The following is a 27658-nucleotide window of genomic DNA, read 5'->3' as shown; positions in this document are numbered from 1 at the left end:
TGCCTTGTTTATAGCAGGCAAGGCTGTCATGTCCAATAATATCCCTAAAAATACAAACTTCAATCAGTCACTCTGGCTTTCCATTCATGTTTGTTTAATTCCATCTTGCATTTTCTCCAATAAAATCTATCACCCATGCTTTCCTCTTTCTGGCACCTTACTAATCCTAAAGAAGTAGGTCCCTCTGCTTAAGGAAGACTGCTCAAATTTAATCCGTTTTCCTGCTTGTCTGGACTTGTTCTTAGGAGAAGGAGAGGAAGTAGTAGTGTGTGTGCTGTGTTCTGCTGAGCCATGCCAGCAGGGGAGCTGAGACCAGAATAGCAGAGCGGACATCATGGGCAGAGATGGTGCTGGGGAATGGTGTTAGAGAGCCACTGCTGAGCATCAGCACCTTGGGTGTTCTGGCCAGTTTCTAATGCACTGCCATCACACATCTGTCAGAAAAAAACACCAGACGCATGGTAAGTTCTCTCTGTTTTTAATTTTATTTCAACTTGGAGATCACATGGCTGGTCTGTTTGAAAAATTAAAATAATGAACTCCAATGAAGAGGATGAATCTAAGCGAAGAGTCAGTGACTTGGTCACCCAAGCCCTGGTCATCTTCCTGACTGCTATGCCCACTGGGGCAAGAAGGAAGACATCGGGCTTGAACATGGCTCTTCTCAGATCATAGATGCTTGTCTTTATACAGTGGTGGGGGACAGGGCTGAGAAAGGCTCAGGATTTCTTTGGAACAGAAGGCAGGAGCTGAAATCTGGGACTGAAATTGCACAAACCCATTTTTCTGTCCTGCATGGCAGAACCACTGCTAGAACTCTCAGTTCCACCAGGGGATGCTTCTCATTGTAGAGCTAATATTTCTTCAGGATTTCAGGCTGGTATTGCTGATTTTCTGCTGCCGTATTGATTAATACCAACATTTTCAGATTCCTGTCTTCTTCAGGCAACCTTTGGCCTGGAAAAGGATAAAAATTAAAAAAGCCAACTGCATACATCTGCTAGCTCTAAAACTGAAGGATGGTGAAATTATTCTGCAACAGTATATCCATATTCTCATTAGAGCAATTCAGCATTTTTAGGACACGTTAACTGCTGCAGCAAGAGAAGAAGAAGCTGAAGATCAATATAAAATAAACCACAGCTTCACAAAAGCCAATTTATAATTTCCAAAGTACTTTTCCTCCATTGTGCAGGAAAGTCATCACTGGTACACCAGTGGGACAAAGTTACAGAGAAAGCCTTGGACCACTTTGGGTGTGGAGTTGCAAAACTCATCCAATCTGAAAAAAACATCGCCATATTGTAATGACAAAAGCCTGAACATAACCTGTCACAGAGAAACCGAGAAAGGGGTATGATCACCGATAACTTCAGTTCAAAAGTAGAGAGGTCACAGCTGTTAATTAATTATCCAAATCACCCCTGAGTATAACTCTTCCAAACAAGCTTTCTGACCTATTGCAAAACAATCCCTCTGAGAAAGCAGCAACATGAGACCTTTTTTCCATGGGGATTTTAGCTTTACAACAGACTATTTTCACAGTGGAGCTGAAAGGGGTAGAGAGACCAGGGAGCAGCACCATGACATCATGGCACTGCTGGTCCTGGGGCAGCAAACCCACCTACCAAAGTCATGATTCCTGGCTCTTGATTTGGATGGGATCCTCTTTGGGGTGATCTCTACAAGTACATGTATTGTTTAAACATATCTTCAAATTTAATCAGATTTAAGTGTGCATTTGTGGGCCTCCAGGAGCACCTCGAGGAGCGTGAGCTTAGAGGTGAAGGTCAGAGGAAGTCAGACAACAGGCATTGTGACCTGAGAGGGCATTTTGGCTCCAGCAGGGCATGGCCAGGCAGGACCCACCAGCAGATGGGGAATCAGCAGTGTGTGCAGGACGCACTGCTCTCCTGGGAAGGGGGGAGAGGAAAGCTGGAAGTGCTGTGCAGTGCAGGTCTCTCCATGCTGCCAGTTCCCATCTCCGAGTCTGGCTGAGGCCATGCTAAGCTGCGTGACGTGAGCAGACCCTTCAGCCTGCTTTGCAGAGATTTCACGTCTTTTCCCAGATGCTGAGTGCTGAGCCCTTGCTGAGATGGACACATGAAGGCTTTCTGTATACTGAATAGTGCTTCTGACATGACAAATTTTGGCAGTACCTGACAATTTTACCCCAAAGGGAGCCCAGTTCTTAGTACAAGACAATATGCACAGGGTGATGCTTTAGCTGTGCATGGGGAAACTGTGGGGAAGTGGAGGTTGCCCAGAGCAATTTTAGCTACTTAAGCATTAACTACTAAATGTGTATTAATTTAGTGAGATTGTGGCCTAAGGATCCCAGGATTACTGATCCACAGTGTGGGCTTTCATCTTTGAGTACACAGTAAATATTTAAAGTACTTGGCTTTCAAGTATTAGGAAGGATTGCACTAAAATCTAGATGTAATCTAATAATAATATAATCTGAAATAATCTAATAATAACAATATCACATTGCAACTAGATTTAATGTAACAGGTTCTGTAAAAATCTAGTAAATGAAGAGGGTAGGAAGAGAATGGCTTTCGACTTGCCACTCATCATTCTAAATTTTGTATATTCACAGAGTGCTTCATAGTTTAAGGGAATTTTGTCAAAGCAAACCCACCAGCAGATGTTCATCTTCATAATTACTGGGGCCAGAGAAGAGGAAGCAAGCTCTAATTTTACCACCACTATCCACAGGTGAAGCCTTCAGTAATAAAAATGAATACGGCTGGAGTCCCACTAGTTACAGAATCTTTAAGGTGGGAAATGAAAAAAGATAACTGGGTTTGCTGAATAAATCAGCACTGCCATCCCTGCTGGGAAATGTGGTTATGTGTGTCGCAGCAGGGGGAGGTCAGTGTCCTGTGCTCTGGCTCTGTGCAATTACCCAGGGGAGTGGTGGGGGTGCAGCTGGAAATGGTGCACTCAGCACATCCTCATCCACAGAAGGATAATACCCAAATGCACTGAAATGGAAGGAGGAAAGGTCAATTCTTAACTGGTTTCTGGCACTAAACTGCAGAGGACTGCAGAGAAGGAAAGCTATGTTCTCTTAGGTGAGTTAAGCTGGTGCTCTATCATGAGCATTAATTCTTCCCCAAAGCATGATTTGCTGGGTGGTGTGAGCCCCAGGGTTTGATTGCTGCCTCAGCTGGGAGGCTCTGGGTGGCAGGGTGCCTGCCAGCCCCCATTATCACCTTCTGCCAGCTTTGTTGCTGTTACTAATTTTTAAGGCATCACAAAACATTAGAGGTCCTTAAACATGACATGGAGCTGTGGCTGAGATATTATTCAAAGAAGTGATATTATTATTCGCTTTTATTGCTATTTGAGTGTTCACAGTAAGATTGCAGAGGTATTTGCTAATCCTAGTAAACAAAAAAATACCTGCAGCTAAGAACCATCTCCAGAAAGCACAGACAGGGTTGTCTCTCCCACGTTGCTCCTCCACTGCTTTTCTTTGCCCCCAGTCACATACAAACACAGTATTTTTTTCACCCTTTTCCCTGTGTGTGGGAAAAAAATTAAATATTTTTCTTATAACAAGAGTTTTTTTAAATACCTCTTCTTCCACATGATCCTAACAGGATCCTCAGCATGTGCACATCTGTGTGAGTGTAAGAGAAAGGGGGAGAAGACGGTAGGTAAACATGCTATTGTGATATTAAGTGGCATGGGACTAGAAATACCACAGGATCATTTAAAGATAATTTTAAACCTCTATGGCCAAATCACCGTCTTGTTGCCTGTCCTGGAAAAGCCACTATGCATCTTATTAAAAGCTGTAGTACCTGAAAATCCTATGGCCACTTAAAAGGAGGGAAGAGTGAGACAGCAAGTAGTTGAAGGTTTAGCTTTCAGAATCTGAGAGCTTTTTAGATCACGGAAGAGCATAAAGTTTACCAATTTGTATTTTGGACAGTGTTAGAACTGACAAAACTCACGAAGTGCTGGCAGGGCAAGATCTGACCTCAGTAGTGGAGATGTGTATTGCTTTCCATGGATTATTCTTGGACAGGTGGAAATAAATATCTCTGATTACTAAATGGAAATGTGCGTGATGCCAGAGCCAGGGTACCAATGTGAGCCTGAGGCCACTGCTGTCCTTGGGGCAGCTGGGCTTCCAGGCAAGGACCTGCTGGGGGGCAGGGCCTGGGATAAGGGTGCTCTATGTGTGCTAAGTTTGGACTATGGCTTTTAATCAGACCCTGGAATAGAACCCAGAGGATCTTGGAAAGACAGAGGAAACTATAAGACTATTTAGAAGAACCAGCTAGTTTTAAATTAACAAGTTTTGGAGAGGAGCAGTGGCTGTTCTCCCAAGCAGAGGAGAAAAATTTTTTCCTTGTCTATACCCATGGCTGAGAAAATTTTTGTAAAACTTGTTTTAAACAAAAACTTTTGGCCAATAGTAGTAGTTTTCCCCTTACCAGAAAAGTTATTATTTTTCCTGCCATCTTACAGCATCATTGGAAGCTCATCCATTCCCTTAACCTTCACATCAGCTGTTACTGCGTATAAAGCAGGTTTGACCATCTGTACGTTCCCCTTATTTAATGCGCTTTGTATAATTAATTATACGGTAACTCTCCCAGGGTGGAAAGTCTGGTGTGTTCCAATGGAAACATTCTTTTGATGAGGGTGAACCTGCTCCAAGAGAGCAGGCACAAGGGACAGTGCAACCTCCACCCACGCCCCTACAATGGGGTCGTTTCTCTTAGGATGCTCTTGTTCTAGGCAGTTTCCCAGGTTGTTCACAATGGAGTCCTCAAATAACCCTAGAAAAAGATGAAGCTATTACATGGCTATTTATTGGGATTTATCATGCTGTATAGAGTATTGTGGGAAGTGCTGCATGGAACACGGGGAGAGGTGCGTGTTCCAGAATTGTTGGCAGGACAGGTTTCCTGCTCTGCCACAAGATAACACGAGAGGAAAGTGCTTTAGTCTGGCAAATGAGACTGCTCTCAGCAGGAAATAAAAAAAAAATCTTGATTTTTTCCTTTTATCAAAGCTGAAAGCTTTAGTGCTGAAGCTGTGTTGCCTGGTTTTGGGTATCCACCCACCTCAGCATGCCTGGAGCCCCTCCACCCTGGCATCTCATGCCACTCCAGCCAACACTTCAGCAAAAAAAATATTCCCCCTCAGGGAAACTGCAACACTGGCAAAAGCCTGGGAACAAGAACCGAAGGAAAACAAATAGTATTTCAGACCAGTTTTTTTCCCTTTAAGTAAGGGTCACTGGAGTGGCTGAGCACCCTCCCACCAGCTTTTAGAGCAGCTGGTCCAGGACTCTCCTCCATCACCCTCAGTAGGGCTTCACCCCTGTTCACTTCCACCGTCATGCCACAATGGTGGTGGTTTCAATTTTTTCTCCTGGCAGCCTTTCATGGAATTATATTATTTATAGGCCTGTGTCCATTCACATCATCATTACTCTCTAACAATAAACTTAATAATGCCTTTGCAAGCCTTTGTTATTTGCTGAATGCTGTGGGGTGCTGTGTTTCGGAGCTATCATGCACTTTACAGAGCCTATGATTTGTCTCTTGGGTATGTTATCTTGCTATTAGCTGTAAATAGGGATCTAGATAATGTTTTACATCTGTACCATTAAGAAGCAACAAATTAGTCTCTTCCCTAGCCTCTTCTGCTAGCTCACTAATCTTTGTTAACTTCAGGAAAAATGTGGGGAAGGGGAAAAATCACTGTTTTGTAAAGATACTGAGAAAACTCCACAATATGTATGCTTGAGACCATAACGATTGAGATTTTTTTAACCAGATTTGGTTGAAATTCAATACCCCTTTTCCTGGGAAGGCCACAGATTGTTGCTATTTGTTTTCACAGCAAAATGAAAAGGAAGTCCAAAGCATGAAATTTCCTTTACAACATGAGATAAATATTAATTTAAAATCTACTATTTAGAATATTTTGTTTCAATTAAATGCAAAATAAAACAGTTCAGAATAAAAATCAACTTAAAAGAGGAAAATATAAAAATATTCCTTCTTAGTGCAACAGAAGCATTTATTTTCAATGTATTTGCAAAATTAAATAAGCAGCTTCTAGATGTTCTCTGGGAAGTTGTTTTCAGGGCTGACCAGACAGCAGCTTTCAAGATGTAGATAACTGATCAAAAAATGCTGAGAAAAAACACTGTCCATCCCCAGTGCTGGTGAGGTTTTGAGCAATTCCTGCAAGGCAATCCCCTGCAAGGCAGGGGAACAAATGCTTTTTCAAAGTTTCTTTCCACATTGGCAAAGAACCAGCCTTTTGGGTTTTTGAAAGTAATGATCCTGTAGCTGAGGTTTTGAAGCTTAAAGAGCAGCTTAGTTTTGGACAAAGGAGCTTTCCAGAAGGACAGCCTGTGCTGGAAAGTGGAGGAGATGGCAGGACAGACAAACTGCTTAGGTCCCTGCTGGCCCCTTGCCCTACTGCCTGCTTTGCCTGGTCTCTCCCTCAAGGGTGCATCCCACTCAGTACATTTCTAAAGGTGATGTGTTCAGAGGTTTGAGGTCTTGGCTGACCACTCTGGAACAGTTTAAAAACCTTGGAAATTGTTTAGACCCCCAAAGGGGTCAACATCACATCATTGCCTGGACAGCAGGAAACACCCCACTGGCAGGTTTTTGCCTTTTTCTGACACGCTCAATATATCAAGTGTGTTTTTCCTTCCTGGGACCACTGTCAGCATCTGACGCTAATGGAATAGAGCTAAGGAATTCACTGCCAACCCAAAGGCGTGAGGACACCACTGGAGTGCACAAGTGTTGGTTTCTTAACCAAACTCATGTTTTTCTGCCTCTTAACATATTAACCAGCCACGTCTCACGAGCCAGCATCTCTGCTTACAGAAACAGAGTGATTTGTTTTGTTGAAAACTATAACCAGAATGGAGAGCAGACCTGTCCACGCTGAGCAGACAATGATGCCTGTGAATACCTCATTTGTGGGTGGTGTTTGGAGTAAAGGGAAACATGCTTATTACAGGATCAATGAAGTAATATGAGCAGGGCCATGATTTCCTGATGAAGCTTAGTGCACTTTCACAAGATCAAAGTAGCACAGCTTAAGACTTGGGGTTTGGGAGGAATGTAGCTGCTGATGGGCACCACAGGATGTAAAACTCTGCAAAACACTGTTCTGATTACTCATGTGAAGGTATACAGGGTTCAGCACAGCTTATCAGCACCTCACAGTTGTAGGCACTGTCCTGCAGTCATGCATGTTTCAGAGAGAGCACAAAAAACATCATATGGTGATGTGTAGGATGGCATCCACTGTAACAATGACTGATTGAAGCAAATGAAAGTTTTATGGACTATTCATGGCTTTCTTAGCTGTTCCCTTTCTACCTTGAAGTGGTCTCCTGATGCACAGGGATAATTTTGAAGTGTTGGTTTCCCTCCCGTCCAGTTCTCACTGCAGAATTTCACCTGCTTTTCTCTCTCTGACTCCACAGCTGGGCAGTGATCCTGGCCCCAGGGTACAACATCCCAGGCACCTGGTGAAGGTGATTGGCTGCTTCTCTCTGAATACTTGCTAAGGCAGACCCACCCCCTCTTCTTTAAATTCTCAATCTTTGTTTATCTCTGGGGTGATGGGTGATTTTTACTACTTGGTTTTAAATTCATAAAAGCCAGCGGTTGGAAGGGTTATCTGTGATTTCACTTCCTTCATGTGCTCAGAAATGTTTCTAAGAGAAGCAAGATAATATTGTAGTATTACATATATGCAGCAATAAGAAAAAGAATTTTTTCTTATTTTTCTTCACAGAAATGTGGGCTCATAAAGATCCACAAGGTGCGTTACTGCACAGTAAAAGACTTGTGGAACCGGATTTGCAAATGGGAAAACCGAAACCATAAGTTTTAGATCCTAGAGAAACTCAAGCCCAGCTCTGGATGTCAGTCTATAATTGCTGGATGTGTCAGAGCAGGAGGGACTGGTCAAATACTTCCTTTATTTTAGTATATCCAGATAGCCTTCTTCAAAGGGATGCCATAGAACATCCCTGAGGGAAACAGGACAGGTACATTAATAACTTGAGGGTCAGGTACCAGGCCTTGTCCTTGTATATTTAGATTAAGAGACATAAATTATTTCTGTCCTTTATCTCTTTATGTGTCACTCCCTGCCACTCTTACTCTTCATCCCACCTGGTAAGGAATTAAAACATCCCGGGAACATCGGAGAGCAAGTAAAACCACAACAAAGGTTAAGGCATCAATTGGAGGCTGAACTGGTGCTGGGCCCGCCTCAGCCTCAGTGGCCTGTGAAGAGAGAGGCAAACTATCCCTGATTTTACTGCTCCCAGCCAGCCTCGACCCCCCCAGTCCCTGGAAGGGACAGCTTGGCAAACCAAAACAGCAGGAGTTGCCCCAGGGAAACTGATATTGCAGGGGTCCCTTGCAGAAGACGTCTGCTGTCCTCTGTGTCAGGCAGAAAAAAGATCCTTCTTTAAAGTTATCCCTAAACCTCATCAACTTTATTATTCAAATCAGGAGTTGCATAGCCCTGCACATCCAGGAGTGGTGAAACAGCAAGGAGATGGTGCTGTTCCCTGGTGTACTCCTAAAGGGGCTCACAGGTGCACCCAGGCAGTTAGTGTTATTAGTGAAGTAAATGAACCCCAAAGGGGATTTCAAACACAGCAGCTGTATAACATGAGGGTAGGGATGACACTGAGTGGGTGCAGTAGGGCTGATTTGGAATGGCTCTGGGAGGGGCGGGGTGGAGGGTGAAACATGAAAGGTCAAGCCCTGCTGTACTTCCTGCAAGCATTTCTTCCTCTACAGGTGAAAACCCCAAGGAAATAGAAGAAAGACTAACCTGTTCATCATCTGAGGGGCTTGCCTTTACTGTGCAGCACATATTGCCAGGGCTGTGCCCAGACTGTGCACTGACATCCAGGCTGCAAACTTCCCAGACTGCACCATCCAAGCAGCTGCTCCCAAGGGCTGAGCTGACTCGTAGGAATGAGGCACAATGGCAAGCACCTGCTGGGAACAGTGTTAGATGCCCTTCCCAGGAGAATTTGTTTGTTTGGGAGAATGCTGCTGCAGCAAACTCTGAAATGTCAGCCAGTGGCTCCCAGTGGGGCTGCTCTATGTGGCACCAGGGACAGTGGGGTGCTATGGGGAAGCTCACTTTGTTCTCCTGCTGGCACAGGTTTATTGGGGAGGACAATGAGCCTGCAGCCATCAAGCACACTGCCAGCAATGGCAATGGAATGGAACAGTGCTTGTGTTCCTGCTTGCCCCTGGAGCGGAAAGACACTCAACAGTGAAGGTCAGCTGGGTAGCTGGTTCCTCATGCTTGGTATCATGACAAATGTTTGCTGGTATTGAAGTATCGTTGTAAGATGATTCACAGAGGCAGCAGTATTCAGACAGGGCAAGTATGAGCAAAAGACAAGGTGTTGTGTCTGCTAATAAACCTACTACCAGAATCTCTACTGTTCAGGATGACGTACTCAGGCACTGCAGAGCCTACCAGACAAAGGCAGCCTTCCTTTCTTGCTCTGGGGCCCAGCACAGGTGTCAAATGCTGCTGAAAGTACATTCACACCAGAGGAATTGTGGATTGCTCACAGCAATAGGCACTTTCTAGTTATTTGTAGCCTTTCATCCATGCCTCTTACAGCTGGACTCGATGATCTTAAAGATATTTTCCAAGCTAGAATTTCTCTGATTCATTAGTTTAGTGGGGAAAATATTTGACTGGACACATCTGAAGTTTGTGGAAACTGACTTTTATAGTTGTGCTGAGCATGAGCTGAGAGAAAGAAACTACTTTCCACATTGCCACGTGTTAGAAAAGCTGAAACTGAAATACTTATGATAGTGATATCATGCCTATCAGCTCCTTGCTCGTGCCTTGGGCAGCCCAGAAAGGGTGTGCAGTCTCCATGTCTGAGGAGGTTCAAAACTTGAGTGGATACTGCCCTGAGCAACTGGCCCTGGGTGACCTGCTTGAGCAGGGGGAGGACATCCGAAGATGCCTTTCCAAGTCACACAGCCTGTAATATTACAAATCATGAAATTTTAGAACCCTTTGCATTCTTTCTATTTATTAAGCTCATTCATATTGCCTTTGAATGAAAATGGAATGGTCTATGGTTAGATCCCCCTTTCTTTCTGGATGGACCTCTAGCCAGTGCTAGCTCTGAGGGCAGCTGCAGCACCACTCCCTTGCCACAGTTGCCAAGGACACTAAAAGGCTTTGAACCCTAGGGTCTGAGCAGCAAACTGAAAGATTGATGAAAAATCTCAAAATTAGACAGAATAGAAATGAGGGTTTAAAAGAAAAAACAACCAAATGAAACCTCCAACAAAATCCCTTTAGTCCCTGCTGCACTCTGCAGTCTGGTCCTTCCTTCCAAGGCTCTGCTCACTCTGTAGTGGCTTCAGTGGTTTTCCAAACCTCCCGTGCTCCTGAGTGATGGCCACATCCCCCAGATGTGGCCTGCCCTCCCCTTCAATGGGATGTGATCAGCTCAACAAGAACTTTTTACTGAGGACAAGACTATCTGCAGATAAATTCAGTTTTTTGGAAGTGGGCAAAACTGGAGCAGTATTCCTGTCTGGGAGGCAGTCTGTCTTTGCAGACGGACTACAGGGAAGCTGTTTCCATTAATCACTTTTCTGTCTGTCACCCACAGCTTGCAGGCATGCTCATGGGCAGTTGCTGCAGGAGGGTGCTCATGACAGGAAACCTACAAAAACAGGGGAAAGGGGCAAAGGAGACCTGCCTTCTGAAGAAGCATTAGCTGAAAAATCAGGCTATCCTATCTAAGGGTTTATCTGATTCAAAAAGAAAACAAAAATCTTAAGAAAATAGATGCATTAAAGACTAAAATATTGACAGTAGGGAAGATTGACCTTCAGTCCTTCAGAAGAAAGAAATGTAACAATTTGGCTCTGTCCTGCTTTAATATTTTTTTAAATCACCTACTTGGAAAATAAATTCATGTGTTGCAATTTCCCCATAATGTGGAGCACTGCTGGAAAAATTCATTGCTGAAGGAAAGGATGTCATTAATGTGTAGAGTGAAAACAATTTGATTGCTTTTTTCTAGAGCCTGCTTTAACCTGTCTAAATTACAGTGTTTTCTGGTCATTTCTGTAATTTCTTAGATGATGACCATCAACTGACATTTTTAATCATTGATTTTTTTTGCCTAAGCTGCCTGCTTATGAAAACCCTGCTTTTAACAGGAATTCGCTTTGAATTACACGGAGCTTTAGCCTGTTTTGTCTAAATAATATATCAAATTTTTTCTTGTCATCACATGAGGGAATTCCTCTATTGTAGCACCTCTCTTAGATAAATCCCTTTGTGACTGAATAAAAAGGCAGATAATCTTTTTCCTACTCTAGGATATTTCTTCAGGAATTCAGGAGCTGCATAAAATTTCAAGCTCCTCCAACTGCAAGGTCTTGGTTGGTGTTTCCTACTGCTGCTGGGTTCTTTCCCGCAGGAGTGAAGGGGATGAGAATCATCCTCAGCCACACAGCAAATAGTGCATGTGAAACTCTTGCACGTGTTCTTGTGCTGTGTCTGGCAGACTTGGGCTGCTCCTGTTGTGATGAGGTGCTGGGAGGTTGCACAGAGCTGTGATCACAACCTGGGGACCTGGTGGTGTTCATTGGTTGGAGCTACACATGCTGATGAAACCTGGGTCTGCATTTAAAAATCCTGGAATGGAAAATGTAATTCAATGCCAACAGTAAAAATGAGGTAAAAAGAAGAAAGAGGTTGTTCTCTTTTAGGAAAAAAAAACCTTTTTTAAATTTATTAGCTTATTCCTGACTTGCCATTTTAATTTTTAATGCATTAATTCTGCTGTGTATATTGTTGGAGACTTCTGAAAATGTCAGTGAAATTAAATAATGATTCGAACAGAACATAAAGGCTAATTTAATTTAAAGGCATATAATCTTCAAGCTGAAGTCCTGTGTCCAGGTTATATCCTGTTACTACTATTGCTTATCCTGTCAAGGTGCCTTGGAGCCCAAATCCTCAATGTGTGAAGGACTTTGGGAAAAGGGTCCTCTCTGCCTCTCTCTCCCCATCTCTTCCTCAAGGAGCTGTGTTTTCTTTTGCCTACGCATGATTTATGGGCAAGACAGATATCACATCAGATGGAGGCAGCATTAATCCACTGAGGAAAGAGCTGCAGGCATGTATCCCACAACATATAGGCCAAAGAGGCTGAAAGTATTGGGGATTTTCAGCCTGGAGAAGAAAAGTCTCTGGGGAGACTGTAGAGCACCTTCCAGTATCTGTGGGGGTCGTCTACAAGAAAGCTGGAGAGGGACTTTTTACAAGGGCATGTAGTGACAGGACTCAAGGGAATGGCTTTAAACTCAAAGGAGCTAAATTTAGATTAGATATTAGGAAGAAATCCTTCAGTGTGAGGTTGATAAGTCACTGGAACATGTTGCCCAGAGGAACTATGGGTGCTCCATCCCTGGAAATGTCCAAATCAGACTGGACAGGGCTCTGAGAATCCTGGTCAGGTGGAAGGTTCCCTACCCATGGCAAGAAGGTTGGAACTAGATAATCTTTAAGGCTCCCTACCAACCCAACTATTCAGTGAGTGTATGATGAATGACCAGAGACTGCTCCTGGCATGTCCTCCTGGCCAGCTCTAGTACAAATTGCTTGGGTTGTCCCCTTCCCAGGAGCAATGGTGCACATCAGCTTGAGCAGCATGCTACAGTGAGCCACCTCCACTTATCTGCACAGCACCCTTCAGCCTTGTGGTGACATTTACATCTTCATCCATCACTCAGTAGATGAAAATACTGCATTTGTTTTGCTGCAACACTTCCCTTTCATGATTGTCTTGATATTTATATACCACCAAGAGACATTACATTATGTCAGGATTTTATTCTTGTGGCATTATCTACACTAATTAAAGCTGTCACTACATGGCTGAAGCAGATAGGAAAGAAATGAAGTTGCTTGAATTTCTGATTCTGTTGCAGTTGCAACGAAGGAGGCAGCTGATGCCATAGGGTTGGGCACCATGTCCCTGCAGCCTGCCTCAAACCCTGCATAGTGCCTTGTCATGCAGCAAAGTGCTCCTTCATGTGTTCAGAGCAAACCCATGTCCTTAGCTCTGGCTGGCATCAAGGCTGTGTCCAGAAGATCCAGCACTGGAAGAGGAAGTATTCCTGAGCGCATATGCATCTCTTTCATAGATCAGCTACTGTAAATCAAAATAATCATGCTTTCTGGAAAGCTAGGGAAGACCAGGCTTAAATCATTCGGAGCAATGAGAGAGGCATTGCCATACAGATGAATGCATGCAGTATCCATGAGAACACAAGCCTTTTTTTTTTCCATCTCTCTTTTCTGGTGTGCAGCCTGGGCAGACAGTGGGGCAGGTAATCAATGAGGCAGCTCTGTGGTGATGCCCTAGGCTCTTGTGTGATTCAAGTGGCTCAGCACCTCCTGCAGACAGTCTAATTGTCATCTGGAGCCATTTACTCGCATCCAGCTTCTGCCAGGAACTTTAAGCTGTGTTTTCTGTTGTAACCTCTGTGAGATGTACCAGGATTGAACCAAAGGCCCATAAGGCCACATGCAGGATGTAAACTGGTTTGCCATCAAATAGCTGTAGTATTACATTAGCATGTTTTTCTTATGGATAAAAATGTAACAGGCTGGATTAAACAAACTACAGATGAGGAAGAGAAGTAATCTCCTACAGCTTTTACAAGCTTTATCAGACTGCAGGGCAAAGATATTTTTCATCCTCTATGCAAATGGAAGCAATTTCTCTAACATTTATAGAAGAAACTTTGTCCTGGCTTTGACTAGGATAATTTTTCTCTATAGTTGGTACAGTGCTGTGTTATGGATTCAGTATGAGAATCATGTTGGAGGCACAGTGGTGTTTTAATTGTTGTTAATTAATGCTTACCCTGTGTCAAGGACATTTCAGTGTCCTGTGCTCTGCATTGCTCAGGTGCCCCAGCGGCTGGGGAGCACGGCCAGGAGAGCTGACCCGACCTGGCCAAAGGGATGTTCCATACACAGACTGACATGGCCAGCACACAAATACTGGGGATTACCTGAAAAGCGGTCAGTCAGGTATTGGGGACAGAGTTTGGCATCGGTCAGCAGGTGGTGAGCAATTTATTGTGCATCACTTGTTTTCTTCTTGAGTTTTAGCTCATTTTATTGTTATTGTTATATTTTGCTCCTTTTCAGTTATCTCAGCCTACAAGTTTTACTTTTGATTGTCCTTCCCATTACACCAGGGAGGGGCTGGGGTGTGGAGGGTAAGTGAGTGGCCATGTGGTGCTTAGTTGCTAGGTGGGGTTAACCCACCACAGGGTTTCAAGACTCACCATGATTTAAGCATGGTGAGACAGAGAGGGCAGAGGGTTCAGCAGCAGATTAATTCTTCTTGCTGGAGTAGGTTTGTATTAGTGATGTGCCCATCACCTCTGCAGGACTCTAATTTGAACAAGGAGGCAAATGCCTCCAGTGTGCCCTTCCAGGGTGCCTCCTCCCAGGTGTTGGTGACCAGTGCCATGTCCCAGGCATAGCTTCATGTCAGTTAGTTCAGCCACTCACTTCTTGGAGGAGATTGTAATTTAAATCAAGAACCTTTTTCTGCTGTTCTTTCTTGGAAATTGAGTGTTTGGCATATGGGCTGCTCCTGGTTTAATCACTGGCCCTTTCCCCAGGGTGGGGTCAGATTTCCCAGTTAATTTTTAGCTGCCATAAAACTTCTGATATGTCAAAGTAAACCATAAGTATCTTAAAATCACAACTTGGATAAAGAAAAGAAATTAGGGGTAGTTTTTTTCTTTCAAAAAAGTCTGAGAAGAGACTCAATTTGACATAAAGCCAAGTGGGTCTAACAGTCTATGTCAGTAGAAAACAAATCCACTAATAACCTGTGGAACAGTGCTCCTTGGCACAGCCAGTATTCTGTCTTGTGCAGAATACTCTGCACGAGGCAGAATATCTCAAGCACCTCTGCCTCTGCTCATGCATGCACTGCCTGCACCGTGGCTGGAGGCACCTCCTGAGATCCACATTGGCAAAGACCAGAAGATGTGCAAAGAACTGTTCCAGCTCGAGGCTGGACACGTTTCATATTGTGGAGTGTAAAGTGAATTATCCTTATCCTTAGCAGAAGACTTGTTCATTTCTGTGTCTCATGGGGAAACACGTATTTGGGAAATTAATGATTGTCTCCAGCTAAAACCTCTAAGGCACCTTCCCATTTAATTGTTACTACTGAAGTCCCCTGACTTTGTAGTCTCTCTATTCTCTCATGCTAGCAGAACTGGTAATTGTGTTTTAAAATAATTACAACATTTCCTCTGATGAGCTTAGCTCCTTTAGCCAGGTCGAACAAAGGTCAGGGGAGATATAATATCTTGTAATAAATGTGCTGGATAGTAAATGCTGAGGGAAGGAAAAAAGCTTTTTGTGCTGAAACATTATTAGCTCAGGATCAAATGTGCTGGTTATGGATAAATTTATACTTTCATATGGAAGACAATTTATGGGTATCTCAAGAGGCAAGTTGTGAAGAGCTCATTTGGTCACAGAAATTGAGGGTTTGAGTTTATTTTAAGGTGGAGCATCACGGCTCTGTGTGGGGGGCAGAACAAGTGAAGGCAGGAACTCTCAGAGAAAAGGGATGAGGTTTGTGGCTCTGCTGACACAGTTTTTGTACTGTCATTACTCGTGTTTGAGCTTTCTGGGGTTCTGGGAAGGATGTTTCTTTTTGGTTTTATCCATGACAGTAACTGGTGAAGCAGGGCAATGGCAACATGCTCTGCTGCTGCTGGGGCATTCAAAGGAGTCTCAGTGTATGTTTCCTTGTCTTGCTCTGCTTAAACATTTGTGATGGTTTAGACAACAGCAGGAAATTGTAACGAATTTGACACTTGCTGCCTGGCACTTGGTCATCATTACATTCCCCCTGGCTTGCCATCCCTGTCTGAACTGTGGACCACTGTCCATTGCCCTGCCAATACCCCTGAAAAGCAGGAGATGCTACTTGGTAAGGATTTTATTCCAGGCTGAATCTTCACAAAATTATCATCACTAAAATTACCCTCTTGTATCCATCTGCTGTGCACTTTTTTCCCAGCCTTCCTTCACGAAACCACAAGTCCTGTTTAAGTGAAGTATTTTTGCTTAGAAAAAACTTTCTCTTCAAACATGCTAACTCTTACCAACCGTGCCTGTGATAGCTCAAAATATAACATCCACTAAGTGAGAATTTTTGCAAAAAAGCTTTTTATTTAATTGTCTCTCTGATGTTCAGCAGTGTTTGTTGGGACAAAATTCTGGATTTTAGACATCTCTGACACGAAGTCATGGGTGCCGTGTGTGTAGCACTAACTGTGGAAGCTCAGTCCTTGGGAGCAGAAAAACTAGTTTTAGCTATCTTCTTCTGTTATATTCTTCAAGGGTAGGCAAATGACACTGAATAAACAATTTTACCAAAACCCAAAAAATTGGTAATTTTGACAGGATGGTGTACGCACTGAAACAATGCTGATTCTTTTTTTGAAAATTAAAGGTTTTTGGGAGAATATTATGCAGCATTGCCTGAGAGTATGGTCTGTTCTAAACAAGCATGTTCTTTCTGTTTTCTTCTGCACTAACTGTTTGAATATCTTCTGAAAACTTCATAAATAACCCACTACAGACTGAGAGTAAAATCTCAACTGGGGTACAGCACCTACAACTTCTAGGACTATGAAGGAAGGTAAATGAGGCAGCATGTCCATTTTCCTACTACTCATGCTGCTGCTGTGTATGCTTTGCTTGCTCTGCATGGAAAGCAGACACAGGAAAGCTGTGAAGCTTCCCATGTGACATCAGCAGCATGCAACCCTGCTTTTTTTCTGGTTTTTTTTTTTGTTTGTTTTGTTTTGTTTTCTTTTGTTTTGTTTTGCTTTGCTTTGCTTTGGTTTGTCCATGGTAGGAGGACAAAAAGAAAAGCTTAACTGTGAGGAAAAATATTGCAAAAGCTTTGATTCAGTATCTGAATTTCAGGTCAGTCAATAGGTCTCCAGCTCCTCACTGCCTAGCTCTTTCCTCCTCTGTTACAGCAGGGTATTCCAGTGATGAGTTTTGGTTATTAGAGGATGAAAGACCAAACTAGTTCATCTGTCAGGGAGATTTCTTTTGGAAATGCCAGCAGGGTCAGAGAGAAAGTGAGAGCAATGGCCCAGCAAGGAGACAAGTCTCTGGGCAATTCCAAAGCCTGGAACTGAATAGACATGTCTGCGTATGTGCAGGCAGGTAGATGTGATATGTCAGTGGCAGCAGTTGTCCTTTTTTCAGAACACTACTTCCTACTGACATTTTTATCTTTCAGTAGGGAGTTTTTGCTTCTGTTTTTGTTTGAAAAACACAGTTGGGAAATAAATGTGTTTACTTTACATCACATTTTTAAGCACTTTAGTATGGGTAAGCTAGTAAAATAATCATGGCTAACTTAATAAAGAAATCCAAAAGGTCGATAAATTGTTCATAACCATGGCAAATAATTATCTATAATCATAGATGCCCATAGTACCATCGCTAATGGTAGCCATGGGAGCCTGGCACATTGTTTAGGGATCCTTTAAAAGAGTCTGCATAGAAATTGTGACCAAGGATTATTAAAAGCTGCCCATTTCCTAACCTGCCACCTCCCTAAATGAGAAGCATGTGGGTCTGTAATGTCAGCATCTTCTGCAGGGGTGCACCACACTTCTGTGTATGCCTGGGATTCATCTGTCTTGAAACAGCAGGAGTTGCTGTGTTAAATAAGGTCTTCTGGACAGCTTTGTCATCATCCATGAGCAAAAAATCAAACCAGCCTGAATTGTTAGGAACATTTTTGTCACTCTTCCCAGTTTGCAGAAATCCTGTACATTCACTCCCTGCATGAGCAATAATTGCCTCGTCCTTTGATGGTGGCCTTTCATTACACAGGACCTAAGGTATGTGTGATAAGCACAATGTACTTACCACAAGTATGTGTGCTAGTAACCCCTAAAATGTAATTCCCTCTTTCTACTCAGAATGTGCAGCAGTCATGAGAGTGTGAGGAGTGAGGTGACCAGTGCCATCACTCAAAGTGAAAAACGAAGGCTTCTCTGGACTATCCAGGCAGTGAATGCACCCAATGTTACTTGTTTATTCTTCAAAATCATGCAGTGTTCGTGGATGTTTAGTCTTTCACACACTAGTCATGCATGAATGCATGTACCCTCTGCTGCTGATGCTTTTAAGCCCTAGAAACCATGGCTGAGCAACAGCCTTCTGCCTTGTCATATAGACCCAGGTTTTTCTGGTCCTGTTGAACACCCCAACTCTTTGCGGGCACCAATGCAGCAAAATCCACATAATGCCCACTGCTGGGCCAAAGCAGGCTGTGGGAACAGTGCTATGAGGCACCAGCAGGCTCTTCCAGTGACCTGGCTGCAAGGATATTGGCCCTTGAGTCTACAGAATTGGACTGCTTTGTTGTATGAAAAACAGCGACCTTGTAAGTAATTCTTTTATAATATTAATGACATTAAACAATATTTTCCCATATGATCTGAACAGAGATTGTTTTTTCTTTCACCAAATTTAGACTTACACCAAAGAATAAACTTCAGAAGGCACTACATTAAGCAATTCACAGTGTGCTCCTGCAGAGGCTCTAATGCATAGTATTAACATCTCACTTCTCACTTGTGTATGCATTTATAATCAGGATGGTACAGATTTTATACAGGCTTTTACAGAACCCCGATCAGTGTAGTATCTGAAGGGTTTCCATGGTGCTTCAGCCAGGGATGGATCATTCTGCAATATGTCATCAGAGACAAAAATGTAGTCGCAGAAAAGCATTTTACTACATTTAGACTCAAACCATTTTGAGTTTTGGGTTCTATTTATGGCTACAGTTCTGGTGGCCTTAATAAAAAGCTGTGAAACTGAGGCTGAGTCACATGTGATGATGGGTGTGAACCTCTTGCAGAGACAACAAGGATAAAAGTACCATTCTTTCATGCCACCCAGCATCAGCACTATGAAAAACAAAGTAAACTTCGGATGGAACTTTGTCTGCCTGCAGATGCGCAAATAGAAATCAAGCCTTCCGGAGCTATCAAATACAATCTCCCACTATCCCTGTCTATCGCTTCTTGTTTTCCTATTCACATGTCTACCAAGCCCACTTCTGCATGTCATCTTGCCTGTTGTCCAGGCTGAGGGACTACTCCAGAGACTCTTGTGGCTTACCACTGCCCTCCCGCTTCCAGCCTGACACAGTTATTGGCAGTTTGCACCTTTTGCTGTAGTGCCAAACACATACCTCCTAGCCTTCAAAATTCTTCTTTTTGTTGTTTAGTTTATCTATACTCTGTTTCAAGAGAAAAATTCCACTGCTGTTTGCAAATAGTTTCCAATGGCTAAATGCTCCAGGATGTTTCATGCTCTCACAGGGAGCAGCCACCCATTTTGATGTGTGCTTACTGTAATCCACATTAATTCCACATTAATTTGTACTGTGGAGAAATTACTTTTATTGTAATAAAAACAAAACAAAACAAAACAAACAAAAAAAAAAAAGAAAAAGAGAAAAGTTAAATCCAGATTATGTTTTTCTATTTTGTAATAATATTGTTTAATGTTAGCCCCTGGATGAGGTAAGACCATAACCCAAAGGATGTGAGCTCCAACCACACTTCTAAGCATGGCTGTGCTCACCTTCTCCCCATCCTCAGGAGTATTTCATTATCCTTTACAAAGTGGTGTTCCAGGGGAGCCCATAGCTGGTGGCTTGGGCACTCAGGCAGGTGCTGTGTGCTCACACCCTTCTAGGTGACGTTTCCTAGTGCTATGGGCATCTGGGCAGGCCCTTGGGGTCCATGGGGTCTTAACAGCTGACAGCAGGGATACAAAGTGCTGTTGACCAAATGTGGCAGGGGAGGAGGGAATCTGCATCCTGGAGCGGCAGCTGGGAAGTTTTAGAGCTCCAGTGATGTGGTGATGCCTTGAGCCATTCCTGTGGCTTGTGGATGAGCAAGCCATAGTGACCTGGGCACCATCACCCATCTCTTCTGCAAAATGGCAAAGTGTAAGGAGCTCAGCCTGTGGCTCCCTGACATGGAATGGACAATCTCCAGTTGAAAGGTATGAATGCTAGGGCAAGGATTTTTTTGCATCATTGGCATCAAGAGAGGGAATATCACTGAAATAGGATGAGTAAGTGGTTTGATGTTACCTGGAATATTTTTGTAGAAACCATGGAAACAGACTTTCTCAAAATTAAAAGCAGTTTTGCTGTCTGGGAGCTCATTCTGCACCTGCCTAAGCTGTTACTGGTTGCTAATCCTTTTCCTGTGGTAAGGCTGCTTGAGCAGGTGAAGCCAAGCATCTGAGTACTTGTCTGAGTTTGGTGATTCCACCACTATGGCTTCAGAGAAACAGCAACTTCGTCAGTGAAATCACTGTGTATACCATGCATGTGTGTGTAATAATTTTAATTTATTCATGTATAAAAGCTCGCATAGTTTGCTGTTTGTCCTGCATTGTTCTTGTACATGGACAGATCACTCTTCAGTATTGTGTCAGAAGCAATTATTTATGGCCTGGTGAAGGTCTCATTTTTCATTATATTTTATAATTTTGCTTCATACTAATTACAAACTGGAACTGTTTATTTACTCAAACTGCAGGGGCTCAGCAGTATTGCTAGGTATTCTGCATGGCAATGCAGAAGTATGCAAAGAAAAGAGTTGCTCTCTGAGTGGGCTTGTTTTCCCCATGCACAGGCTGCCAGCATTACGGATGCATGGTGGAACCCACACTTCACTTATTCTGCCAACTCGTCTGTATTAGCTATTTAATATTCACTGTGAGGAGCGTATTTTGGATGACTTCTAGGGATCAGTTTAGTCTCCGAGCTGTTTTATTTGAGGACGTCTGGTTTGTTGTGGTTTTTTTGATGGGGTTGGTAAATAGCATCTCTTTCAAGAGCTTCTCTTCTTGTACCCCGGGGCTGTTTTGTACCTTGTGGGCTGTGGCAGAGCATATGCTGCTGCATGGTGCTGCCAGGCAGATGGAAGCTGGGCAGTGCTGTGACAGCTCCTGTTTCGTCACCCAGCTTGCACAGCAGGACCAAGTGCAAGAGGAAGCCACTGGGTAAGAGGCTATGATATTTCCTCCTTACTTTGCTGCAACTTCCCAGGCAGCTGATCTGCTCTGCTAGCTTGAGGGTGAATAACAGTAATTGTCATAATATGACACTTTTTCTAGCGATTTCTGAACTGTACTATCATAATCAAATGGGAGAATAATTAATTTTTAAAAGATCCAAGCATTGAAGGCCTACACTTCTTGAGGATTTTTTTATTAACATGAATCACTGAACACTGTTATTAAAATAAAAACCATTGTCCTAGTTGCTGCAAACAGAGCCAATGTTTTATGGTGGAAGTTCTTTTAGCTGCAGCTGTGTAGAGTCTGAGGCCTTTTATTGAGTCAGAGAGAGAAAAAATTTGAACAATATATTAGAGCAAAAGGAAAATATAATAATTTTGTGGCTTGATATGGTGATCAATCTATAATTCAATATCACTCATATATTGTAATAAAATCACAGTGAGACAAGGTCCAAATCTGATGGTTATTTTTTTAATACTGAATGGAGGCCTTTTCAGCCTTTTTTAAGGGGCTCTCTCTGCTAAGAGTACAGAAATTGCTTTTACTTGATCCAATTTCACATTACTAAAAAAGTAAATTTCATGCTACATTTCATTTTCAAATGTAGGATATAAAACCATGAGCTACAAAACAAAGTTGCATACTTCTCCTACCCTTTGTCTCATAATAAAACAAATAAACAAACAAAAAGCATGGAGAGAAACAGAGAGCTTCCTGAGGAAAAAAGCCTTACCGCACAGGGGCTAAATCAGGATTCTGTGTACCTTCCTATACAATATGTTACGGCTTTATTTATTTAAAGGGCAGGGATTTGCACAGTAGAAGGTGAGGAGTTCATCCACCCTGCCTGCCTTGTTTCCTGCCTCTGGTTCTCACTGAATGCATGATCTGTCATTCACTCCTCTGGTTAGCTGATTAATCAATATAAATTGGAAGACACCTTTAGTTAGTCTGACCCATATGCCAGATGCTGTAAAGCTTCACCCTGACTCATTGATCTATTTATGATCTATCTTCCAGAAAAATACCCAGTCTTGATTTAGAGAGGCCAAGTGATGGTTGAACATCAGTGTCTCTTGGTGTTTTATTCCAGCTGTCAGCATCCTCACTTGTCAGACTTGGTGCCCTCATCTCTCTAAGGTGGAGATATCTGCCAGCTATGTTTGTTTTACTCTTGTCTGTGACAGAGATTGTGGAATGCCCCAGTTCCTAAGAGACAGGAATTTGATCTTACCCATCTTGTGTTGCTAGTATCTCCTCCCTTAACCCGAACCCTAACTCCACTCCTGCGATATCAAATAAAAACTCCAGGAGCCTGCCTTTGCCTGGTCTTTCATCTCCATCCCTCCTTTCCTCCCCAGGGGTAATAAGTGGATTCTCAAGCTTTCTGAAACAAAGACCTGTCCTGTTTATTCCCATACCTGGCACCGGCAGCTGCACCCTCCCTGAACATGTTGAGCCCAGTTGCCAACACACTGCAGTAAGACATGGCTTGTCTTCACTGATGGTTGCATTTCAGCAGGTGGCAGAGGGAGCCCTTATGCACTTTCAGAGCTCTACAGTTCTATGAAACTCTACATTGTTCAATCTAGCCCAAAAATACGTAGCAATTTTAAAATTATATAATTAATATATTATGCTAAGACAATCTAGCTGTGATTCAGAAGTTTGCCCCTTATTTTTGTTGAAGGTTAAACCTCAGAAGCAGATCTATCACCTAGTAAAGGATAAATCAGACTGCTGGCCTTTTACTTGAAAGTCTTGAGATAGTACTTTGCAGGAAAAACAAAATCTGAGAATTTTCAAATAACACAGAAGAAAATTCACTACCAGAGAGATTAACATGTTGATTCACTGAGGAAATACTACAGAACCTGACCATGCCAGATCAAACCCAGCTGCATTTCTTCATATATTGGTTCTGCACAACCTTATTTTGATGGTGCATGGGGGGGGGGGGGGGGGAGGGGTTGCAGAGAGGAAGCAGAGGGGAAGCAGAGAGGTGCCTTCTGTGAGAAGTTGCCAGAAGCTTCCACCATGTCCAGCAGAGCCAATCTGTGATGGGTCCAAAGATGTACATGCCACTGACCAAGGCTGGGCCAATTAGAAATAGTGGTATAGTGATAACACCTCTGTGAGAATGTATTTAAGAAGAAATCAAAACAAAATGTTACACTGTTTTCATTTCAGCAAGAGCAGAACAGGGTGAGAAGATGTGAGGAGAAAAGCCCCGCAGACATAGGGTCAGTGAAGGAGGAGGGGCAGCAGCTGCTCCAGGAGCCAGAGCAGAGATTCCCCTGCAGCCCCTGGTGCAGCCCTTGGTGAGGCAGCTCTGCCCCTGCAGCACAGGGAGGGGCAGGGGGAGCAGAGATCCACCTGCAGCCCCTGGAGGAACCACACCAGAGCAGGTGGGTGTGCCTAAGGGGCCTGTGAGAAATGCATGGAGAGAGGGGCCCTGCTCCCAGGAGAAGCAGCCTGTCCTTGGAGGACTCTACCCTATGGAATAGTGACCCACTGCTGCAGCTGTCTGAGGGGCGCTGCTCCTCATGGGATGGAGTTATGTTGGAGAATTTTATGGGAGACACCTTGCAGTGCAGCAGGACAAACAACTCTCCCTCAGCAGCGAGAGAAGCATGGGTGATGGACTGACCACAATCCCCATTCCCTGTCTCCTTGCACTGCTGGGGTAGGAGGTAGAGCTGGGAAGGAGGGAGGGGTAAGGGAAGCCATTTTTAAGGGTTTATTTTGCTGATAAGACTGCTGGGGTAGGAGGTAGAGCTGGGGAAAAGGGAATAGGGTGGGGAAGCTCTTTTTAAGGGTTTCTTTTACTTCTCATTATTCTGCTCTGATTTTGTTCATAGAAACTTCATATCTCTAAGTTGAGCCTGTTTTGCCTCTGATGGCATTTGGTGAGTGGTCTCTCCCAGTTATCTCAACCCATGCACCCTCCATTAAATTTTATCTCCCCTGCCCAGCTGCAGAGGGGAGTGACTGAGCAGCTTTGCTGGGGGCCTGGCATCTGCCCAGGTTAATCCACTACACTTCAGTGACCCCACAATTCTTCATTGTTTTGTCATAAGTTTATTAAAAGTGGGGGCAAAAAACATCAGAGATCAGCATCACTGAAGAAAAGTAATTATGACTCAAAATAAGCAAAGCTGATGATTCTTTATATCTTTCTGTGTTGTCATTGCAACAGGTATATAAATAATCTCTCAGGTACAACTGTATCAGGCAAATCCTAACTACTCTAACAGCTCTGTGGGACACACAGAGTGATTAGTCCTGCCTGACAGTTATGCTCTCAGGGTTCTCTTCTTGTTTCTAAGACAAAATTATTGTGATTTTTGCCTAGACATAACAAACTCAAGAAATGGCCTTACTGAAGCTTAGATCTGCCCCCTCCCAACAGAAATGCAGAAGGCTGTTCTTGGTCTGCTGAATCTCTGTCCATAGCATGGGAGATAAAAAGTACCTACACCTCTGTGGAACGCTGCCACCCTGTAATATCAAGGTGTGTCATAGGCTGTAAGTGAGGACTTGAAAATCTCCATGGACAGAGAGAAAACTTTCTGGATCCTGGTTAGACAGACACTTTTGCTTATGAAGGTCTGTATATTAGTGAGTCACCCAGGCTCTACTTTCTCCACTTTGTTCCCTCCCTCCCACTGTGCATCCTGAGGGATGTGAAGCAAGACATTTATGCCATGCTTCTGTAGAGATGACAAATAGTTTTCCATGCTTTCCTTTTGGCAGAAACCAAAGGTCTTGGAAATTCAAAACCTATGGGCAGAGACCAATTGGTGGTGCTTTTACCTAGACAAGACTTACATAAGCATTAGTAGATTTGTACCAGTGTTAGGAAACACTCAGGGATCCAAATTCATCTTTTAGTCTCACCAGTATTTTAAGCAGCTCAAAACAGGCTAGCAAAGTAAGTATAGCATTGTGTTCATGTTTTGGTCAGGAAGTTTTCAGGTAGTCCAGAAACTTTCTTTTTATTTTGTTTTTCCAGCAAAGAAACATCTCTTTTGATCCTTATTTCTAGTAATGTCTAGTATAGGTTCTCACAACTCCTTTTTCCTGTCTTAATATGAGTGCTGTGAGAAGCCTATGATTGCATAGCATGCAGCTAATGTGTCTCAAAAACAATGATATCCAAGGTGAGCAATTCAATTTCATATCAGAATTCAACAATCCTCATCTTCATTGACAAAGTCACTGCCAGAGTCATCATGAGCTTTCGGCTTGAGGGACTTCTCTATCATCCAGAAAATTCCATGCTCTAAGCAAGATAATGCTTCTGGGACAGGTTCTTGAGATGAGCAGGGAATCTTCAGTTGAGTATCCCTGTAGAAGAGGGAGGAGTGGGCTGAACATGAGCCTTACTGTGAAGTGTATAGCAAGCACATTCTTCTTTATGATCAGAGATTGGAGTTAAAACCAATATCATGGCAAAGGGGTTGGAAATACATCATCTCTAGGGCTGCTTCCAACCCAAACCATTCTGTGGTTATAACACGTACAAAAAAACCGTCCAAAAAAAAAAACCAAAACAAAACCACCAACAACACAATTAAAAAACAAACAAAAAATCCAAGAAAAGGACACCAAACCTTCTTTTATGTATGTTCATACCCTGCAGTAGGCAAGGAAACAGGCCAGGCAAGCAGGAAGCAGATCTTGCGATCAAGTTGCTGTCCCCAGGCTTTTCTTGTCCATTTTTTAATTATTTCTGGACCTTGCTATCTTGTTTGTAAAATTACGGCTTGAAATATTGCTTTTGTCTTTTATTCACAGGAAATTAAATTATGTCAATGAATGCTTGTTAGGGACTGGGATAACATAATGACGGGAAAAATACTACTAGCCTTTGAATCTACAGTCTACTCAGATAAAATCAAACTTAATGTGTGAATATAAAATATTGTTTTCTAAAATTACAAATGTTGGACAAGTAAAAAATTCAAGATATGTTTAATTAAACCCCTTGGAGCACCTTGGCTGAATGACACCATAGAATTGTTCATTCTCATATTTCTGTACTAGATTAAGGAGTAGCAGCTTTCCAATTTTTCTCATTCAGCTTGTCTTTCTCAAGAAGGTATGTTCAATGCTTTGATACTGTTTCTTTCATAAATAAGACAATTGTTTCTAAAAATGGCACAAGTCCAGAGCATATGTTCCACTTGTGTTTGTCTGAAAGGTTACCACAATGGTGTCCCACTGTGCTGACAAATGTGACCAAGCCATTGCTGCCAGTATCAGTCCATGACTTGGTTAAACCTCCAGTAATAACTGCTGCTGAAAAATGCAGAGCTGAAGAAACCACATTCTAAAGCTACTTTTCACAAAACAAGTCATTAGCTCGAGTTTTAGATGTAATAGTATTTCAAGTCTGGGAATATGTTCAGCTCCTTTTATTTTGTCTTGGAAAACCATGTTGCAAGAAATTACTTAGTCTAGCTGAGATTTCACGAAGCAGTTCTATTATATTTTATGCCGTGGAAAATCATGTTGAAGGAAAAACATATTCAGCAGGAAAGAGGCTGTGCCCTTTCTTAATGGTTGTTTCCCTCAGGAAAGAGGCTGTTGACTGAGGACTTGCCATTCCACAGCTCTACAAGAACTTTGGGATTGTGGTTCTAATTGCTGTTAATTAGTGGGAGACACTCCTCTCTGTGAAAGCAAGTCCTGCTGGCAGCAGGAAAAATTCAGCTAATTCCTTTTTTGCTCTTTACTTCTTCAAAGTTTTTGTAGTTATGTGAATGACTGCAATTACTATTTTGAAATCAGTAAGCACCAAAGATTTCAGGTTTCATATAGACCACTGTTATTAAAAAAAAAAAAATAAAAAAAATAAAATAAAATAAAAAAGACTGTAATAAGTATAGTGGTGTGAAATGAAACCTGTTGTGTTACTACTGGAAAATCTGTTACGATTATCAAGCAACTAGAATGTCTGGGGATTATTCTCAATTAATCTGACATACATAACATTTGACATACACAACATTTGACATACATGGCATTCATTCCCTTTGCTGTATATGTAGCTATTTCCACAGTAGCCAATAAAATTAAGCTGTCCATACACCTGCAGGCTCTGCTCTCATATGCAGTTTAATTTGCCAATAAGAATAATGCAGTTTCCTGAGGATGAATGACTCAGGGCTTGCTGGGTTAAGGTGCGTAGGGACAAAAATCACACCCTTCTGGTCATTACTTGCTGGGATCAGCATGTTCTGATTATTACTGTGTAATTAGTTAATAAGGCCCCTTTCAAAGTGGAAGAGAACTGCTTTCTCTGAGCACAATGTGCATTGCATCTATCATGGGTTTATTCATTATGGGTGAATCTGATTCCCATTTAAGAAGATGTATTCTGGGAATGTAATATCTCTATTGTAATATTTCTGTTGTTTCC

At 42.7% G+C, this 27658-nt stretch overlaps 1 protein-coding gene and 1 long non-coding RNA gene across 4 annotated transcripts in view; both read left to right on the top strand.

Moving 5' to 3' along the window:
• OXCT1 (3-oxoacid CoA-transferase 1) overlaps positions 1-27658 on the top strand; it is a 122381-nt gene that overhangs the window by 81965 nt on the left and 12758 nt on the right. The gene's annotated exons all lie outside the window — the stretch shown is intronic.
• Positions 620-26972, top strand: LOC140681896 (uncharacterized). The gene is made up of 2 exons (XR_012053115.1): positions 620-16789; positions 18096-26972. It is a non-coding gene; the product is annotated as an uncharacterized lncRNA (long non-coding RNA).

This window comes from Taeniopygia guttata, chromosome Z, assembly GCF_048771995.1.
Source record: "Taeniopygia guttata chromosome Z, bTaeGut7.mat, whole genome shotgun sequence".
In the NCBI taxonomy this organism is placed as follows: Eukaryota; Metazoa; Chordata; class Aves; order Passeriformes; family Estrildidae; genus Taeniopygia; species Taeniopygia guttata.
Note: the sequence above shows the minus strand (reverse complement) of the source record. Positions and strands in the feature narration are given on the sequence as shown.